Source organism: Mobula birostris, chromosome 5 (genome assembly GCF_030028105.1).
Source record: "Mobula birostris isolate sMobBir1 chromosome 5, sMobBir1.hap1, whole genome shotgun sequence".
In the NCBI taxonomy this organism is placed as follows: Eukaryota; Metazoa; Chordata; class Chondrichthyes; order Myliobatiformes; family Myliobatidae; genus Mobula; species Mobula birostris.
In genome coordinates, this window is record NC_092374.1 from 80,455,027 (window position 1) to 80,473,440 (window position 18,414).

General features: G+C 47.7%; 1 protein-coding gene across 2 annotated transcripts in view; it reads left to right on the top strand.

Moving 5' to 3' along the window:
- Window positions 1-18,414, top strand: part of LOC140197794 (lysine-specific demethylase 6B-like) — a 225,974-nt gene that overhangs the window by 67,331 nt on the left and 140,229 nt on the right. For both annotated transcript variants that reach the window (XM_072258243.1, XM_072258242.1), the window contains exon 3: window positions 16,229-16,291. The gene's annotated coding sequence lies outside the window, so the exon portion shown is untranslated. The remainder of the gene's footprint in view (window positions 1-16,228; window positions 16,292-18,414) is intronic.

Genomic DNA, 18,414 nt, shown 5'->3' on the forward strand with positions numbered 1-18,414 from the left:
CCGACACTGATGGGGGGGGGGGAGAGAGAGAGCTCAGGTGAGTGATGGTCCGAACTGAGTCGAACTCCCTCCCCACTACCAAGAGCTCTGGTTCCCAGAAAGAGTTTTTAAGTCAGTAGAGAGCAGACAAGGTCTTACCGGGGAGGGGGGGGGGGGGGAGTGAATCGCCTCAAAGGTTCAAGATGGGCATGTGGCTACCTGAGCCACTGCTCCACAGACCAATATCTCCCAACCATTTGGAAACTCCTCCCTTCTCCAAGACAGATCCTTTTAATAGCTCTGCGGTAACTATGTTTAGCCGAGAGAGGGGGATGAGAGAGAAGCCGCAGGGATTTTTTTTTAGCCAACCATCATTCTAATTCCAATCCTCCTGCCACAGATATGTTTAATTTTAACAATCTGACGGTTATTTACAAGGAGATTTTTTTTATTCCTCCCAGTGAGCAGTAGACAGTTGGGCATTTATAGACGGCCAATTTTCCAGCCTTCAACGCATGTGCAATTTAACCACCAACAGAGAGGCCACAGTTAGGAGGGAGTCCAGGGTCAACAGCAGCCCCAGCTTTATATAGCTCCCCTCCAACTAAAAAAACATAGAGGCACTTCCCAGGAAGGTTGGTGCCAGAAGCTCGGGGTGTCAAGCCAAATGAGAGATGAATGCAGGCGGCAGAAGTGTATTGGGAAAGCATAAAGATTTGCAGATGCCGGGAATCCTGAACCGAGCTGGGAAATGTTTGGAGAGGCAGAGTTAAAGGTTCAGGTGGTTGTATCGGAAACAGAGTCGGGTTTAATATCACTGACGTTTATCGGGAAGTTTGTTGTGTGACAGCAGCAGTACAGAGCAAGGTGTAGAATTACTATTCGGTTAAAAAAATGAATACAGTTTGCAAACAGAGAATAGTGAGGTAGTGTTCATGGACCGTTCAGAAATCTGATGGCTTGGGGGGGGTGGGGGGAAGAAGCTGTTTCTAAAATGTTGAGCTTGGGGCTTCAGGCTCCGTGTTACAACCAAAGGAAAAATAGCTGGATTTGCTTAGCACTTGAGTGCAAGGGTTTATTAGGTGTGTCAAAAATCAAACTTACAAAAAAATTAGCATAAATAGTGAAAAGAAAACTGCCAATATTTACAAAAAAATCTAGCAGAAAGAACAATAATGGCTATTTTTGTCCAGTGTGAACTGCTGGCAGCCCGGAACTCTTTCCCCTACTGAGGACAATCTGCTCCTTCTTTAGACTCTCGGACATACCACCTTCAGTTACTCACAAAGTTAACTTAAGACTACACATGAATTAGAATATGATTCACCCCACAATGCAGTTACAATCATATTGCAAAATAAACAGAGGTAACTACCTTAAATACAGTGTACAAACAAGATGAGGAGGAATTTCTTTGGGCAGAGAGTGGTGAATCTGTGGAATTCATCACCACAGGCAGCTGTGGAGGCCAAGCAAGAGTAGTAGTATTAGTATTAGTAGTATTAGTCAGGGCAGGAAAGGATACAGGGAGTAGGCAGGAGATTGGTGCTGAGAGGGAATTGGATCAGCCATGATGAAATGACAGAGCAGACTCGATGGGCCGAATGGCCTAATTCTGCTCTTATGCTTGTATGTCTTATGATCTTATAGTCAAACAACACATACAAATTTACACATCCCAATTACTAAAGGAATGGAATATCCTGCCATGTAGAGTGGGAAAGGCGCCATAAACTCAAACTGAGCACACCAGATAGTTTATGAGAATACACCGGGGGAAGACATTGGCGTGCAACAATGGCAGCAGAATAATGTATGTGTGTGTGTGTGTGTGTGTGCAAGGAGCATGTTCTCTGTCACACCTCTGTACTATATTATAACTGTGGGATGCTAAAACAAATTAGTTCTGGTTGGGCACCATCTGTGCTGAGACGGAGTTACCATTGCGGGTATAGGTGTTCCAGCGGTACTGGCCAGCTCTGTCACAAGCAGGAAAGGCAAGTTATCTGAAATTGAGCAAGTGACAAGACCTTGTTTCAAAGGAGTGTCGAGACAGATTGTCAGCAGCTGGAAGTGCGGGCACATCGGGGGAGGCAGGTGGGGCAGGCCAGGAGGTTCCTGAGACCTGGTGGGGGGGTGCCTTAAATGAGAGGAGAGGGAGAACCATCTCTCCCCACCCTTCACCTGAGCTCACCTGGTTTACTGGGATGTTCGTTATCCCACTGTGTAATATCTGGGGATCTGGAAACCCTGCTGGATTGTCTGTGTTGGCTGTGGGGAGATCACATTGCCCTCTCTGCTGACCGTAGAACCAGTGACATGGTCGCACCTCTCTCTGACCAGAGCAGAAGCTTCCAGATACACAAAATAATGGGAGACTGGAAATGCCAGAAACACACAGTAGGTCAGGCAGCATAAAAGAAGAGAGGAATAGGAATTAATGTTGCAGATTTGTGAGCTCCTGTTGGAAGGCTGCCGATTTGAAACATTAACTTTTTTTTTTCCTTTGTGGATGCAACCAAAGTACTTTCAGTGAATTTATCAAAGATCCCAGAGTTCTTAAAATACTCTTCATTGAAGTGTCAACAGAACAGAAGATGCTGGAAACCCTCAGCAGGTCCGGCAGTATCCACGGAGAGAGAAACAGTTGCCATTTCAGGTCAGAAAGACTCCATCAAAACACTACCAACTGTTTGACGTGACGTAGTCCCTTTGCTTCTCTCTCCACAGGTGCTGCCTGACTTGCTGAGTACTTTAGCCATGACCTGGTTTTACTTCAGATTTCTGGCATCTGTGGGTTTTTATTTTCTTGAAGTGTGTGATACAAGGGGCGATCGGAATGGAGCTGACGGAGACGCAGGGAGGAATTAAATGGGATATTTAGGGTTAGTGTGAATGGGAGATACGCGACGTAATGGACGTAGTGACTAAATGAAGCAGCCATTTTCACAAACTGCATCCTTTGCACTGTTTGTTTATAACTTTATTTTTGTCTTGTGCTGTACTGCTACAGCAAAACAACACATTTCACAACATATGAGCCATTTCTCACAGAGCACTGCAGCAGAGAAACAGGCTCTGTGATCCATTTTGTCCCTGTCGATCTGATCTGCCTAGTGCCAGTGACCTGCACTGGGACCATAGCCCTCCGTACCTCTCTCATCCACGTACATATCCAAACTTCCCTTAGATGTTAAGATGGAATCCACATCCATTCCTTCCTCTAGGAGCTTGTTCCACACTCTCACCACCCTCTGAGTGAAGCAGTTCCCTTAAACATTTCACCTTTCACCCTTAACCGATAACCTCCACCCAACCTCAGTGGAAAAAGCCTGCTCATACACCTCTCATAATTTTGTATACTTCCATAAAATATCCCCTCATTCTCCTCCTCTCCAGGGAAAAAAAGTCCTCAGCTATTCAGCCTTTCCCTAGAACTCAGGTCCCAGCAACATCCTTGTAAATTTTCACTGTTTGGAATTTTATTGATATTTTTCCGGTAGGTAGATGATGATAGACCTGATTCTGAATATCCAGGTAATCTGTTTCTCAGTGAGTTTGGTTAGAGGATTAGTCTTAAACCAGCACACCACCACTAGATCCTGTGCAACCTGGCAGTTCCAGATCTCTTACTTCGGATCAATCGGCAGATGAGCTAGAAACCAGCTCCCCTCAACTCTGCAGCACTCCTTCGGTACCAGGCTGCAAGTGGTTGCCTGAAAGTTTGGGCTGAGGAAACGGGAGCAAGGGTAGTCACGATCCATTCTATCCAAACCTCTGTGCTGTTCACCAGGATCAGGGCTGCTAAGCTACCTCAGTGCTCTTGTGATACGTTATCCTCTCTTCCCTTGATTCATAGCATCAAACAGCACAGGAACAAGCCTTTCAGCCCATCAAATCCAGAATCAGGTTTAATAACACCAGCGTACGTTGTGAAATTCGGGCAGATGGGGCTCGTCAACTCAGTTAGGAGAAGGGAAACTGATCTCAAACCTCCGCTGCCTTGCAACTATTCCCACTCATGGGGAAGGCTTCAGGGGTAAACCCCGAGGAGAAAAATCTGGAGCTGGAGTCCCTAAGGCAGTCCTAGGTTGAGTTTGACGTTGACTGGCATCTCCTGTGAATTCTGCTGGTGTCAAACTTTAGATTCCTTTAGATTCATTCGATGTGTGGCAGGGGCCTGCTACATGGGCAACCGCTTTCTCTCTGTATTATACTGCCCTGGCTTTCATATCTAGATAGCTAGGATGCAGCATCCATGGTTGACTCTGACCTACAGAGGCCTCTCCGTGTTATGAGATTAGTTGTTCTGTGACAGCATAGATACGAGGGGTGATTGATAAGTTCGTGGCCTATGGTAGAGGGAATCATTTAGTTTTCAACATAGTCCTTCCTACATTTACACACTTAGTCCAGCGGTCATGAAGCATATGGATCCCTTCTTTGTAGAAGTGGTCCACAGCAGGGGTGATTGATAAGTTCGTGGCCTAAGGTAGAAGGAAATGAGTTATTGACTTCAAACTTTCTGCATTTTCAATAAAAGAGTTGAACTGCACTTGCATGTAATGAGAGTGTCTTGGACCTCCAGGTGGTCCACAGCAGGGGTGATTGATAAGTTTGTGGCCTAAAGTAGAAGGAGATGAGTTATACAGCTCTCGTTACATGCTCATAAAATGCAGAAAGTTTGGAGTTAATAACGCAGACTGGGAGTCCGCTTTGCTGAACACCTACGCTCTGTCCGCCAGAGAAAGCAGGATCTCCCAGTGGCCACACATTTTAATTCCACATCCCATTCCCATTCTGACATGTCTATCCACGGCCTCCTCTACTGTAAAGATGAAGCCACACTCAGGTCGGAGGAACAACACCTTATATTCTGTCTGGGTAGCCTCCAACCTGATGGCATGAACATCGACTTCTCTAACTTCCGCTAGGCCCCACCTCCCCCTCGTACCCCATCTGTTACTTATTTTTATGCACACATTCTTTCTCTCTCTCCTTTTTCTCCCTCTGTCCCTCTGAATATACCTCTTGCCCATCCTCTGGGTCCCCCCCCCCTTGTCTTTCTTCCCGGACCTCCTGTCCCATGATCCTCTTGTATCCTCTTTTGCCTATCACCTGTCCAGCTCTTGGCTCTATCCCTCCCCCTCCTGTCTTCTCCTATCATTTTGGATCTCCCCCTCCCCCTCCAACTTTCAAATCCCTTACTCACTCTTCCTTCAGTTAGTCCTGACGAAGGGTCTCGGCCTGAAACGTCGACTGTACCTCTTCCTACAGATGCTGCCTGGCCTGCTGCGTTCACCAGCAACTTTGATGTGTGTTGCTTGAATTTCCAGCATCTGCAGAATTCCTGTTGTCTTTGTTGAGTGAGTTATGTTCCATGGGTTCATTGTCCATTCAGAAATCTGACAGTAGGAGCTGTTCCTGAAAGGTTGTGAGTGTGTGTGTGTGCGCGCGCGTGCCTTCAGGCTCCTGTACCTCCTTCCTGATGGTAACAGTGAGAAGAGGGAATCAACCCTAAGTAATCCTGCATCATATCCTTTTTTCGTTCTCACCTCCCCCCAGATTCTGCCCACACACTGCGGGCGGATCAACACACCGACCCCGGGGAACAGAACACACAGACAAGAGGTGTGAAACGGACACACGGACACACAGACACACACACACAGCACCGGAGGTTGGGATCGAACCCTGTTGTCTGGAGCTCTGTGGGGCAGTGACTCTATCCACTACACCATCTGTGCCAGTCAGTAATATGCTGAGATCTCCGCTTGATATGAACTTGCAGTAGATTCGAATAGAATAGGTGCAATAGAGCTGGTAATACTGAGTAAAGGAATAACAAATTTTAATTTATTTCTGAAAGATAAGTAATTGCTACAACTCTGAGGGATTGAATTTGTATGTGTGCCAATTTAGCAGGGTAATTGATATTTTGGTTCGAAGTGTTTTTGAGTATAAAGCCTTTACTGAACCGTTGTCCAGATTTGACAGCATTGTGTACAGTGTCCGGTGGCCTTATTTATCTTGGAAAGATTTACTGGCTTTAAGTGGATGCAGTAAATATCAACGAGGTTGCTTCCTGCATTAAGAGGGCCTTCCTCAGACAGAGATTGATAGTATGCAAACACCAAGTGTCGCTCTGTGCTGTCCCCCGCTGTTGTGAAAGAGGGGCCTCTGGCCTCATTGCCATTGCAATATCCTATTCAGTCAGACTCCCTGCACTACTTGTCCTTAATGGAACAGTTTCTTTTGGCGACAGATCCATCGGGTAGTCTTCAGCACGGAACATCCTGTGGGAGAAGGACAATGGTTCCTGTGGGGCAGTTCCCCAAGGAGTCCGTCCAAACCTTCTGGCAGAATGCCCCGTAGGCACCTCACTGGGCTGGCAGTGAGATGGACTCTCCACATCGGAGCCTTCCTGTGCGGTCGGATTCTCACTCCAGACGCACGCGGTCCTTGGGACGGCTGTAATCAGGGTGAGGTGATCACCCGCCCTCTGTGGTCAAATGCAAATGTAAATAAATTGCAATAAATAATGGGAACATGAGATAGTGAGATAAAGAGTCCTTAAAGTGAGATCATTGGTTGTGGGAAACATCTCAATGGATGGGCAAGTGAATGCAATTATCCACTTTTATTCAAGAACCTGATGGCTGAGGGCTAGTAGTTGTTCTTGAATCTGGTGATGTGAGTCCTGAGGCTCTTGTACCTTTTACCTGATGGCAGCAGTGAGAAAAGAGTATGACCTGGATGGTGGGGGTCTCTGATGACGGATGCTGCTTTCCTACGACAGCGTTTCATGTAGGGGTGCTCAATGGGGGAGGTTTAGCTGTGTTGCACTGGGCCAAATCCACTACCTTTTGTAGGGTTTTCTGTTAAGAGTTCCACCAACACTTTGAGTGTGTTCCTCAAGGTTTCCAGCATCCGCAGATCTCGTGTGCAAAGTCTAGTGTTGAAGTTGCAGAGAGAGTGCGGACAAGTAAAATGCTGCAGCAAGGTAGACGGGGAGATTAGGACTTCATGAGGGTAGGTAAGAAGAATGTTGGTGGTGCCCATTGGCACAGCGGGTAGAGCCATTGCCTCACAGGGCCACGGACATGGGTTTGATCCTGACCTCCGGTGGGGAGGAGGGGAGTATGCACATTCTCCCTGTGACCCCGTGGCGGTCCCCTGGGTTCCTCCCACTTCCCAACCACATGCAGAGTCAGCGGGTTAACTGGCTCCCCCCTCCCCCCGCCCAGTGTGAGGGGCCAAATCTGGGTGAGTTCACGGGAACATGGGGAGAACCTTTGATTGATGCTAGCTGTCTGAGGCTGTGCCCCCTGAAGGTGCATCCGTATTGGGAGAGATGTCTCCTCTGCTCAGTAGATTTTAAATCACTGGTTTTCATAAACTCAGGAGAGCGAAGGTCCAACGTTCAGCCTGTTTAATCTTTCCTCACCAGTCAAACCACCATCGCCAGGAATCAACCTGGCCCCTGTGGAGCTGGGCTGGCAGGCCAAATACCACCTTCAGCCGCTCTCTCAAATGAGCTGCCGACAAGCACTAGCAGGGAATGAGGGAGAGGGGGAAGTTCTGACACAACTTGCGGCAGATAACGAACAGTGCGTGGGAGACCCCAGATCATTCACTGCCCCTTCCTTCTCTCCCCCACAACACCGTCCCATGGTCCACTGTCCCCTCTTATCAGATTCCTTCTTCAGCCCTTTCCCACCCATCACCTTCACCTGGTCTCACCTACCACCTCCCAGTGTCTCACTTCATCCCCAACCCACCCACCTGCCCCCTCACCTGGTCTCACCTATCACATTCCAGTGTCTCACATCACACCTTCCCCCTCACCTATCCCCCACCCACCCACCTTCCCCCTCACCTGGTCTCACCTATCACCTCCCAGTGTCTCACTTCATCCCCCACCCACCCACCTGCCCCCTCACCTGGTCTCACCTATCTCATTCCAGTTTGACCTCCTTCCCCTCCCCTCACCTTATTCTGACATCTTCCCCTTCCTTGCCAGTCCGGAAGAAGTGTCCCGGCCGGAAACATCGACTGCTTATTCATTTCCACAGATGCTGCCTGACCTGCTGAATTCCTGCAGCGTTCTGTGTGAGTGACCCTCCTGCACCACCCCAGGTTCCAGTTGGTCAGGTGTTTGTGGGGGGGGGGGAATGGAAGAAGAGGACATCTATTTGTAGACTGCTGGGGGTGGGGTGAAATCTATGGAAAGACGCTCCATTGGGAGCATTCCTGTAAGGCCAGTGAGATGCTGGCTCTCAGCGTGCTCCCGGACCATAAACGTACCCAGAATTGAGATCAATAGTGCAGAATCTGCTCTCTCGGGAGATGTGTGACGGTGGCATAAAATCCATACAAATAAAAGCCACGTTCAGGAACATGTTTGTGATCTGTACCAGGCTGTTAACTTTTTGCTTTCACTGTTTTCAAATTCTTGTTTTGAACATCAGAAGAAGAATCAGGTTTATCATCAGTGATATATGCTCAGTGACTACTTTATCAGGAGCAGCTGTCACCTGCTTATTAATACAAATATCTAACCAGCCAATCAGGTGGCAGCAACACAGTGAGTAAAAGCATGCAGACATGGTCAAGAGGTTCAGTTATTGTTCAGACCAAATGTCAGAATAGGGAAGAAATGTGATCTGAGTGACTCTCAGAATCAGATTTAATATCTCCAGCATATGTCGTGAAATTTGTTGTCTTAACAGCAGCAGCAGTATAATGAAATACATAATAAAGAGAAAAAACAATTACAGTAAGTATATATACAGTATATTAAGTAGTTAAATTAAATGAATATTGCACAAAAAAGTGAGGTAGTGTTCATGTCCATTCAGAAATCCGATGGCAGAGGGGAAGAAGCTGTCCCTGAATTGTTGCAGAATTGTTGATGCCAGACTGGGTGGTTTGAGTATCTCAGAACTCGCACAACAGTCTCTAGAGCAGGGAGCAGGAGTTCCCAAGCTGGGGTCCACAGACTTCTTTGGTTAATGGTAAGGCTCACTGGCATAAAAATGATTGGGAGTCCCTGGTCTTGAGTTTACAGAGGATGGTGCAAAAAGCGAAAAAAAAGAAACCCAGTGGGTGGCACTTCTGTGGGCAAAAATGCCTTGTTATTGAGAGAGGTCAGAAGGGAATGGTTAGATTGGTCTGATCTGACAGGAAGGTCACTTTGCAGTTTTTCAAAAACAGATTTATTATTTCTATGATGTAAAATATGTTGTTTTGTGGCAGCAATGTAAAGACCAAAAAAACCCCCATAAATTACAAGAAATAAAGTGAGTTGGTGTTCACGGATTCATGGACTGTTCCGGAATCTGATGGCGGAGGGAAAGAAACTGTCCCTAAAATGCTGAGCGTGGGTCTTCGGGCTCCCGTGGCTCCCTTGCCTCCTCTCTGAGTGTAGCGATGAGAAAAGGGCGTGTCCCAACGGTGAGGGTCCTTAATGATGGGTACTATCTTCCTGAGGTACTGCCTTTTGAAGACGTCCTCGATGAAGAGGAGGGTTGTGCCTGTGATGGAATGGACTGAGTCTATGACCCTCTTTCGGTCCTGTGCATTGGAGCCTCCATACAAAGCGGTGAACACTCTCCATCATTCACCTGTGGTAAACTGCCGCAACACTGCTGGTGTGAGGGCAGCAATGAAGGCCCCCCCATCTTTAATGTTGTTCAGGGCTTCCTTCATCATGTCAGTAGCTTCCTCTCAGTTTTCACTACTGTCAGTCACGCAGATCCCGGGTGGAGACTCAGGAATACCGTCACACTCAGAGGATGAACGATTCTTCATTGCTGTTTCTGTAACAGTCGTGTTTTACCAGTCAGGTCGTTAGCCCTGAGCTAAACCTCTTCCCCCCCCCCCCCCCCCGCCCCCCAACCTGGAGGACTGGTGGACGACTATTAGTCTGACCTCTACCCTTTGACCTGTTTGGCATGGGTGACCCTACCAAAAGCCAAAGCACAAGGCCCTGACTCCAGCCAGTGTAGCTCTCTGGGTCACTGAGGCCCGCAAGCCTCCAAACCCTACGACAAGGTTGTGGTCCTCTCGGAAGATCATTCATCTGTAGAAATTTGTGATGTACCAAATCTGCTGAAACTCCTAATGCAGCAGAGCCACCGGCTCTATTGAGGTAGAATCAAGTCAAGCAATAACAATGCAGAATAAAGTTCGAAGGTGGAGGGGACACCTGACAGAAATGTATAAAATTACTAGAGGTGTAGATAGGGTAGGTAGTCTTTTAACCAGGATGGAAATAGCAGGTATGAGCAGGCACACTCTTTCAAGTTGAAGGGAGAAAGTTTAAAGGAAATTTGCGGGCAAGTTCTTCACACAGAGGGTGGTGGGTGCCTGGAATTTGCTGCCAGGGGAGGTGGTGGAGGTGCTTACGAGGGTGTTAAGCAGACACACGAATGTGCAGGGGATGAAGGGAAAGAGACCATGTGCTAGAAGGTGGGTCTAGTATAATTTGGCATCATGATTAGCACAAACTGTGGGCCAAATGGCCTGTTCCTGTTTTATGTTCTAATGCCTAGATGTGACACCATCAGCAATATATTAGCTGGCTTGAGAGAGCTTTAAAGCCACAGATTGGGCTGGTAGAGAGGTGGGAAGGGAAGCTGTAAGATGCAAAATGCAGCAGATGCTACTAATTTCTGCTAATCTCCGAATTCTGCTCTAATACCCAGTGGCCGTATTCGGGGCATGAAGAGATATGAGAGGAAGGCAGGAGATTGGGGTTGAGAGGAAAAATGTATCAGCCATGATGAAATGGCAAAGCAGACTTGATGGGCCAAATGGCCTAATTCTGCTTCTATATCTGACAGTCTAAAATACCCAGCTGGTCAGGCAGCATCTGTGGGGGGGGGGGGGAGAGAGGGAGAGAAACAGAGTTGGAGGTTCAATATTTTTCCCCAGAACTTTGTGGGGCACCACAGTAGCGTAACGTTTAGCATGACCCTATTACATCTCAGGGCGCCGGAGTTCAGAGGTCAATCCCGGTGACCTCTGTAAGCAAGTTTGTAGGTCCTTCCCGTGAGTGTGGGTTTCCTCCGGGTGCTCTGGTTTCCTCCCACAGTCCAAAGACGTACCAGCTAGTAGGTTAACTGGTCATTGAAAATTGTGGTGAGATTAGGCCAGGGTTAGATAGGTGGGTTGTGGGCGGCACGACTCAAAGGTCCAGAAGGGACTGTTCCCAGCCGTATCGCTAGGTAAGTAAGTAAAAGATACAAAAGACTTGAAGTGGTTGAATTCAGTGTTGGGTCCTGAGGGCAGTAGAGGATCCAGTCAGAAAGTGAGGGGTTGTCCCCCCGTCTTTGTTCTCACAGCTGTGCCCCATTCCCAATACCTGTCCATCCGTCAGAAACATACGACAGTGCCGGCAGGGGGTGGGGGGGGGGGTCACAGGAACAGTGGTGGTGGGAGAGCGAGTGGGTGGAGGAGAGGGTGTCCCCCAGCCACCCTCATTGACACAGTGAGTGGGTCAGCTCGGCCCGGCCCCTGGCTCGCTGTCGTGGGTGGGTGGGTGGTGTGGGCTGGGGGAGAAACGCCCCATCCCCACCCGGCAGAAAATACCTGCAAGCCCTGCAGGCAGCCAGCAAATGTCACCTTGAACCCATACACGCCTTTGGTCCGTACATACTGCATGCCTGTAATTCAGGCAGTGGTCTGCAGACAGCAGAGATTTTCTGGGCAGATTGACCTCTAAATTTATAAATTTGCAGCAATTCTGCACAGGAATTGGTTTCTTATTGTCGCATGTACCGAGGTGCAGTGAGAAACAAGTCTTGTTTGCCATTCATACAGATCAAATCATTGCTACCAGGCATTGACTTTATACAAGATAGAACTGTGACAGGTTGGAGAATTCTGAAAATATTCATCAACACGAGAGATTCTGCAGGTACTGGAAATCTTCAGAGCTGGAAAGGAAGGGGGAAGAAAACAGAATAAGAAGGTTGGGGGGAAGGGAAGGAGGAAAAAGTGATGGGTGGGACCAGGCGAGGGGGAAGGTCGGTGGGCAGGGAGAGGGGTGGGGATAATGTAGGAAGATAGGAGGTGTAGAACATTGGAGAAAGAGTTTGATAGAGGGCAGTGGGCACCACCATATCACAGTTCAGGGCGTCGGAGTTCAGAGTTCAATTCCGGCACCATCTGTAAGGAGCACACACAACATGCTGGAGGAACTGCAATTCAGGCAGTATCTGTGGAAAAGATTCTTGTGCCAAGTTCTTCCGGCATGTTGTGTGTGTTGCTCTGGATTTCCAGCATCCGCAGACTCTCTCCTGTTGGTGATGCTCTCTGTAAGGAGTTTATACGTTCTACTGGTGATCACGTGTGTTTCCTCCGGGTGCTCCAGTTTCCTCCCACAGTCCAAAGAGGTACCGGCTAGTAGGTTAATTGGTCGTTGTAGATTGTCCCATGATTGGGCTAGGATTAAATCGGTGGGTTGCTGGGCGTTGTGGCTCGTTGGGCCAGAAGGGTCTGTTCAACACTATATCTCAATAAACCAAATAAAAATATGAGTTGCAATTGCAGAGGGGCCAGTGCAGTCGAGGCTCACGTGGGCTTGCTTCCCTGGCAGGCCCACCACCCACTGAACCCCAGATTGGGACCAGAATTTGGCCTCTTCCCGCAGTTCTGTGATGTAGGGGCATCTGTCAAAGTGGCCATTGCTGACGTCAGTCCTGTGGGGAGTGTAGAAACTGGAATTGGTTTATTATTGTCACATGTAGTGAGACAGGGTGGAAAGCTGTCCACACCGTTCACACAGATCAGATCATTACACAGTGCATTGAGGTAGAACAAGGTAAAACAATAACAATGCAGAGTAAAGCGTAGCAGCTACAGAGAGAGTGCAGTGCAGGTAAAGAAACAAGTTCAAGGTTATAACAAGACAGGTTGTGAGGTCACTAGTTTTTTAACAGAGAGGTAGAAGCTGTTTCTGGCACATATCACTGGTAGGTAGCTGAACCTGTGGTTGAGGAGGTAGGAGGGAAACAGTTCTTCACCCGGAGGGTGGTGACAGACTGGAATTTGTTGCCTGAACGGATATAGGATACGTCCTTTCATCCCAATGAAATGTCAGAGGCTGGATGAAAACAGCAGGGCAGACAGCTTTTCTGGTCGAGGCATCGAACAGAACGCGAGGTCAGCAAGTTAATGCCAGACTGGGTAAAATAATAGACTGTGCTCGAGGGCCCCGTCAATTGTCTTGTCGTTATAATACCGGAATATCGGATTTACACTGGGGACTTCTGCAGGAGTGGAGAGCGTTAACTTCAGGAAGGGTAGGATGGGGGAGCAGTTCGCAATGCACACGCTTCTGTTTACATTAATGGTACTGAGATCGAAAGGATTGAGGCTTCAAGTTCCTCGAAATGAATATCACCAACCACCAAAAGATCTCACCAATGCCTCTACTTCCCCAGGAGGTATTTCCCTTTCAACCCTCACCAATTTTTTTTTTTATTAACGTACATTATGCAAGACAAGCTCTTCACTGTCCTCGGTACCCGACAATAATGATCCAATTCCAGTTAACTGAGAGCAAAGATAGGAGAGGTGGGGGTGTTTCCTGTGGAACAGAGGGGTCCACAGTAACTGTGTAACTGAGGTGTTTCAGCTTGTCAGGAGGTCCTGGCAGAGTGAATGAAAACGAGATCATTGGAGGGGCAGGGGCAGATGTAAACGTGGGAAGTGAGGGGTATGCTGAGGGATAAGAGGGTGTTGGAGGAGTTGCACCTGAAAGGGAAGCGGAGGCAGAGACTAGACCATCATCAAGGGCCCCCACCATCTAGGGCATGCTGTCTTTCCCCTGCTTCCAATGGACCAAAGGTGCGGGAGCCGCAAGTCCCACACCACCAAGCTCAAGAACAGTTATTGCCCTTCAACCATCAGGTCCTGTGGCCTGCTCCCCCTGCTCCGGGCTTCGTGTCTGGGGGCTCCGCGATAATATGTTCTGCTGTGTGCTGAACTGAGGCTGTGGTTGTGACCTGCTCTGAACTTTGTGTAATGGACTCACTTTCATTCTGAATAGTGTTGCTTGCTTTCAATATTTTCATGATTTGTGTTTTTTTTTTCTTTCTCTGCACATTGGGTGTTTGTTGGTCTTTTTTACAATAGGATCTTTTGAGTTTCTTGTTTTGTGGCTGCCTATAGAGGAGATGAATAGGGTTGTATAACTTATACATATTTTGATAATATACTTCAAACTTTCTGTTGCCATGCACGTGTATAAGTTGGGTTTTGGAGACTTGCACCCTCTTTTTCTCCCACCTCTTACGCACTTGCGTAAATTCCCGAGAAAGTGAATCTCAGGGTGGCATATGGTGACGTATGTGTACTTTGAACTTTTGGGTATTGTGCGGATGCAGTGAGTCTGGGGGGAGATCAAAAGGTGTTTAGCAGGGAACCCTTTCGTAACCAGCTCACCCAGTGCAGCCGTCTCTGTGTGTGTTAAAATGTACACATATGCTTGTGTGTCTGCCTGTATACACACACACGTGTGTGTATGTGTGTAGTTGTATATAGGTGTACATGCACATGCATTTGTGTGTGTATTGTGTGTGTGGCTTTGTATATGAATACATGTGATTGTGTATGCATACGTGTGTATGTGTATGTGCGTGCGCATAAGCAACATATCTGTGTGTGCAAGTGTGAGTGTGGAAGCTTATACACTCGGTAGCCACTTTATTAGCTACAGGAGTGGAACCCAGTGTGGTCTTCTGCTGCTGTAGACCGTCCTGTTCAATGTTCAGAGATGCTCCTCTGCACGCCACTGTTGTAACACTTGGTTATTTGAGTTACTGTCACCTTCCTGTCAGCTTGAACCAGTCTGGCCATTCTCCTCTGACCTCTCTCATTGACAAGGTGTTTTCACCCACAGAACTGCCCATCACTGGATGTTTTCTATTTTTAGCACCATTCTCTGTAAACTCTAGAGATCGTTGTGTGTGAAAATCCCAGGAGATCAGCAGTTTCTGAGATACTCAAACCACCCCATCTGGCACCAACAAGCATTCCACCGTCAATGTCGCTTAGATCCCATCTCTTCCCCATTCTGATGTTTGGTCTGAACAACAGCTCAACCTCTTGACCACATCTGCATGCTTTTATGCATTGAATTGCTGGCCACATGATTGACTGATTAGATACTTACATTATTGGGAAGGTGTAGTGATGTATCTAATAAAATGGCCACTGGGTGTATGTTTGCACTTATGTATTCACATACATGTATGTATGTGCATGTGTAATGTACTTGTATTTGTGTTTGCATGTACACATGCAAGTGTGTCTGTGTGTGAGTGTTAGTATGCATGATCGTGTGTGTGTGTGTGTGTGTGTGTGTGTATGAATGTCAGTGGGTCAAAATGTTTGTATGCTTGTCAGTGTTGGTGCATCTGTGTGTGTGGCAGTGTTTCTGTATTTGTGTATGAATGTGTATTTGTGTGAGTATATGAGTGCATCTGTATCTGTGTGTGTGTCTGAGTGCATTTGTGTGTGTGTGTGAGTGTGAGAGAGCCAGCTGGGTTGTGTTGAATGTCCGTGTTCTAACCACACTTCTGGTCCACAGCCCAAAACCAGTGTGCGGTTACGTAGCCAGGCAGAGTTGAGGAGGAGGTGAGGGTTGGTTGGAGGTCTGTGGGGGAGGTTGGGTACCAGAGTGAGTGCTGACAACATTCTGATGCTGAGATAACAGCACCTGTGTGAGAACAGAACTTTGGGGGTCGGGGGGGGAGGGTGGTGGGGATTTTCACCACACAGTCTCACTGAACCACACTCGATACGGCAGCCAGTCTCGTGTGGCAGCTGGAAACAAAGCAAATTTTCATCTGCAACTATCGAGTGCCAGTGAGTGTGTCAGTTTAACACCAGTTAATGTCATGCCCAGCAAGTGTGTGATGGGACAGTGTAGAGGGAGCTTCACTCTGGGGTCTGACCCCGGGAGTGTGTGATGGGACAGTGTAGAGGGAGCTTCACTCTGTGTCTGACCTTGGGAGTGTGTGATGGGACAGTGTAGAGGGAGATTCACTCTGTGTCTGACCCTGGGAGTGTGTGATGGGACAGCGTAGAGGGAGATTCTCTCTGTCTGACCCTGGGAGTGTGTGATGGGACAGCATAGAGGGAGCTTCACTTTGTGTCTGAGCATGTGTCTTTACCTATCGTGTCTCTGACTCTCCCCTTGTGCACTAACTGACCGTCTCTCTCCCTGCTCCCCCAGAACCATGCCACCGTTGTGGCGAACGCTGTGCGGAGAAATGCTGGAGCCATCCCTCTACCAATGGTGAGTAACCTGTGCCCTTTTAGTGCCTCTGGTCATGGTTGCTGGTGGCTATTGTTTGGATCCTTGGCTTAGGATTTTATGTTGAAATGTGTCTGCACTCTCCTGGGCTTCCTGGAACCCAGGGATGGGACGCTGGATGACTCAGGCATTAAGTGAGCTTCATGCTCTCCTGGGAGGGAACATGGTATCCTTCAGAGCTGCAGCGTCTCTGTAGGCCTGGCATAGCTCAGAGAGGCAGAAGAAGGCAACACCCGCCTACTGTGCCCGCCCCTGTCCTGGTGTTGGTGTGGACCTTGGACGGTTTTTGTTCAATTCATCCTGCAGCTATAGGCGAGGGTGGTCTGCATGGATGTCAGTATCGTTTCTGATCAGCTTCCACGTGGCAGGCTGATGTAGCAAGCAGAACGTGGCACCTGAGGATTGGTTTTCACACTGGAGGCCCGGGACTGGGGTCCTGTCTCAGGGCTCGGTGCAGGTCCTGCTGCAGTTTGTCATCCATAGAAATGGTTTGGATGAGAATATGCAAAATATTGTCAGCATTTGAGTCAGAGTCAGAGTTATCATCACTAACAAAATTAAAGATGCTGTGCCAACCATTTAACCCATTGTGGGGTCAATCTGACCCTTCCCTCCTATGCAGCCCTTCATTTTTCTATCATCTTTAAGAGTCTCTGAAGTGCTGCTTAAAATAATATCACAATCAGCTGGAGCTGTTCTGCCACTCAGTCTGGTTATGGTTTGGTCATACTGGGGAGAATCCCAACTACAGTATCATTCATTCATTCTGGGCCGTGTCAGTATGATGTGGGCAGTCATGGTCTTTCCATGACCATATAGTTCTTGGCAAATTTTTCTGCAGAATTGTTTTGCCCATTGCCTTTTTCTGGGCAGTGTCTTTACAAGACGGGTGACCAGAGCCATTATTCAGAGATTGTCTGCCAGGCGTCAGTGGTCGCATAACCAGGTCTTGTGATGTGCACCAGCTGCTCATATAACCATCCACCACCTGCTTCCATGGCTTCACGTGATCCTGATCTGGGGTGGAGTGGGGTGGCTAACCAGGTGCTGCACCTTGCCCAAGGGTGACCTGCAGGCTAGCAGAGGGAAGGAGCACCTCACACCTCCTTTGGATGGAAACATATCTCCACCCCACCAGCGCCACTAAATCGTGACAATTGTTGTTTTCGAGGAGCAGTACAATGCAAGACATAAAAATTGCCATAGGTTATAATAAGAAATCTTAAGAATTCAGACTAATACTGCAAAGAGGGGGCTTTCTTTGAGGGGTGATTGAGACCTTTGACATTGAGTTTTCTGAGGTAGAACTTCTGTGTGGATGAGTCACAGATTAGAATCAGGTTTAATATCACTGGCATATGTTGTGAAATTTGTTAACTTTTGCGGCAGCAGTACAATGCAAGACAATAATACAGAAAAAAATAGATAAATGAATCATAGGAAGTATATATATTAAAGTAGAAATGAAAAAAAAGTAGTGAGGTAGTGTTCATGGGTTCGATGTCCATTCAGAAATCGGATGGCTGAGGGGAAGAAGCTGAATGTGTGCCTTCAGGCTTCTGTACCTCCTCCCTGATGGGAGGAATGAGAAGAGAGCATGACCTGGGTGATGGGGGTCCGTAATGATGGACGCCAGCTTTCTGAGGCACCGTTCCTTGAAGATGTCTTGGTTTCTACAGATCACCGATGTTTGTTATTTTGTGGCAGCCATACAGTAAAATGCAGGAACAGTGAGATAGTGTTGATGGGCTGTAGAGAAATCTGTTTGCAGAGGGGAAGAAACTATTCCTACATTGAGTGAGGTTCTTCAGGCTCCTGTACTTCTTTTCTGATGGTAGAAACGCCAAGCAGGCAAGTCCCGGACACTAAATTAGTTGTTACCATTGACGTTGAAGATGGTTATCAGGATTTGCAGAGGAATCTTGCAGATTTGCAGATGGATAGGTGAGCTGAGGAATAGCAAATGAAGGATTATTCTCAATAAAGGGGTAGAATTCTGGGTCTGAGCTTTCACAGTCAGTGTTGGGGCCCTGAGGAGCATTGTAAAAACGGATTAACCCAGGAGTATGAGTACACGGTTCCCAGAAAGAGGAGTCACAGTTAGG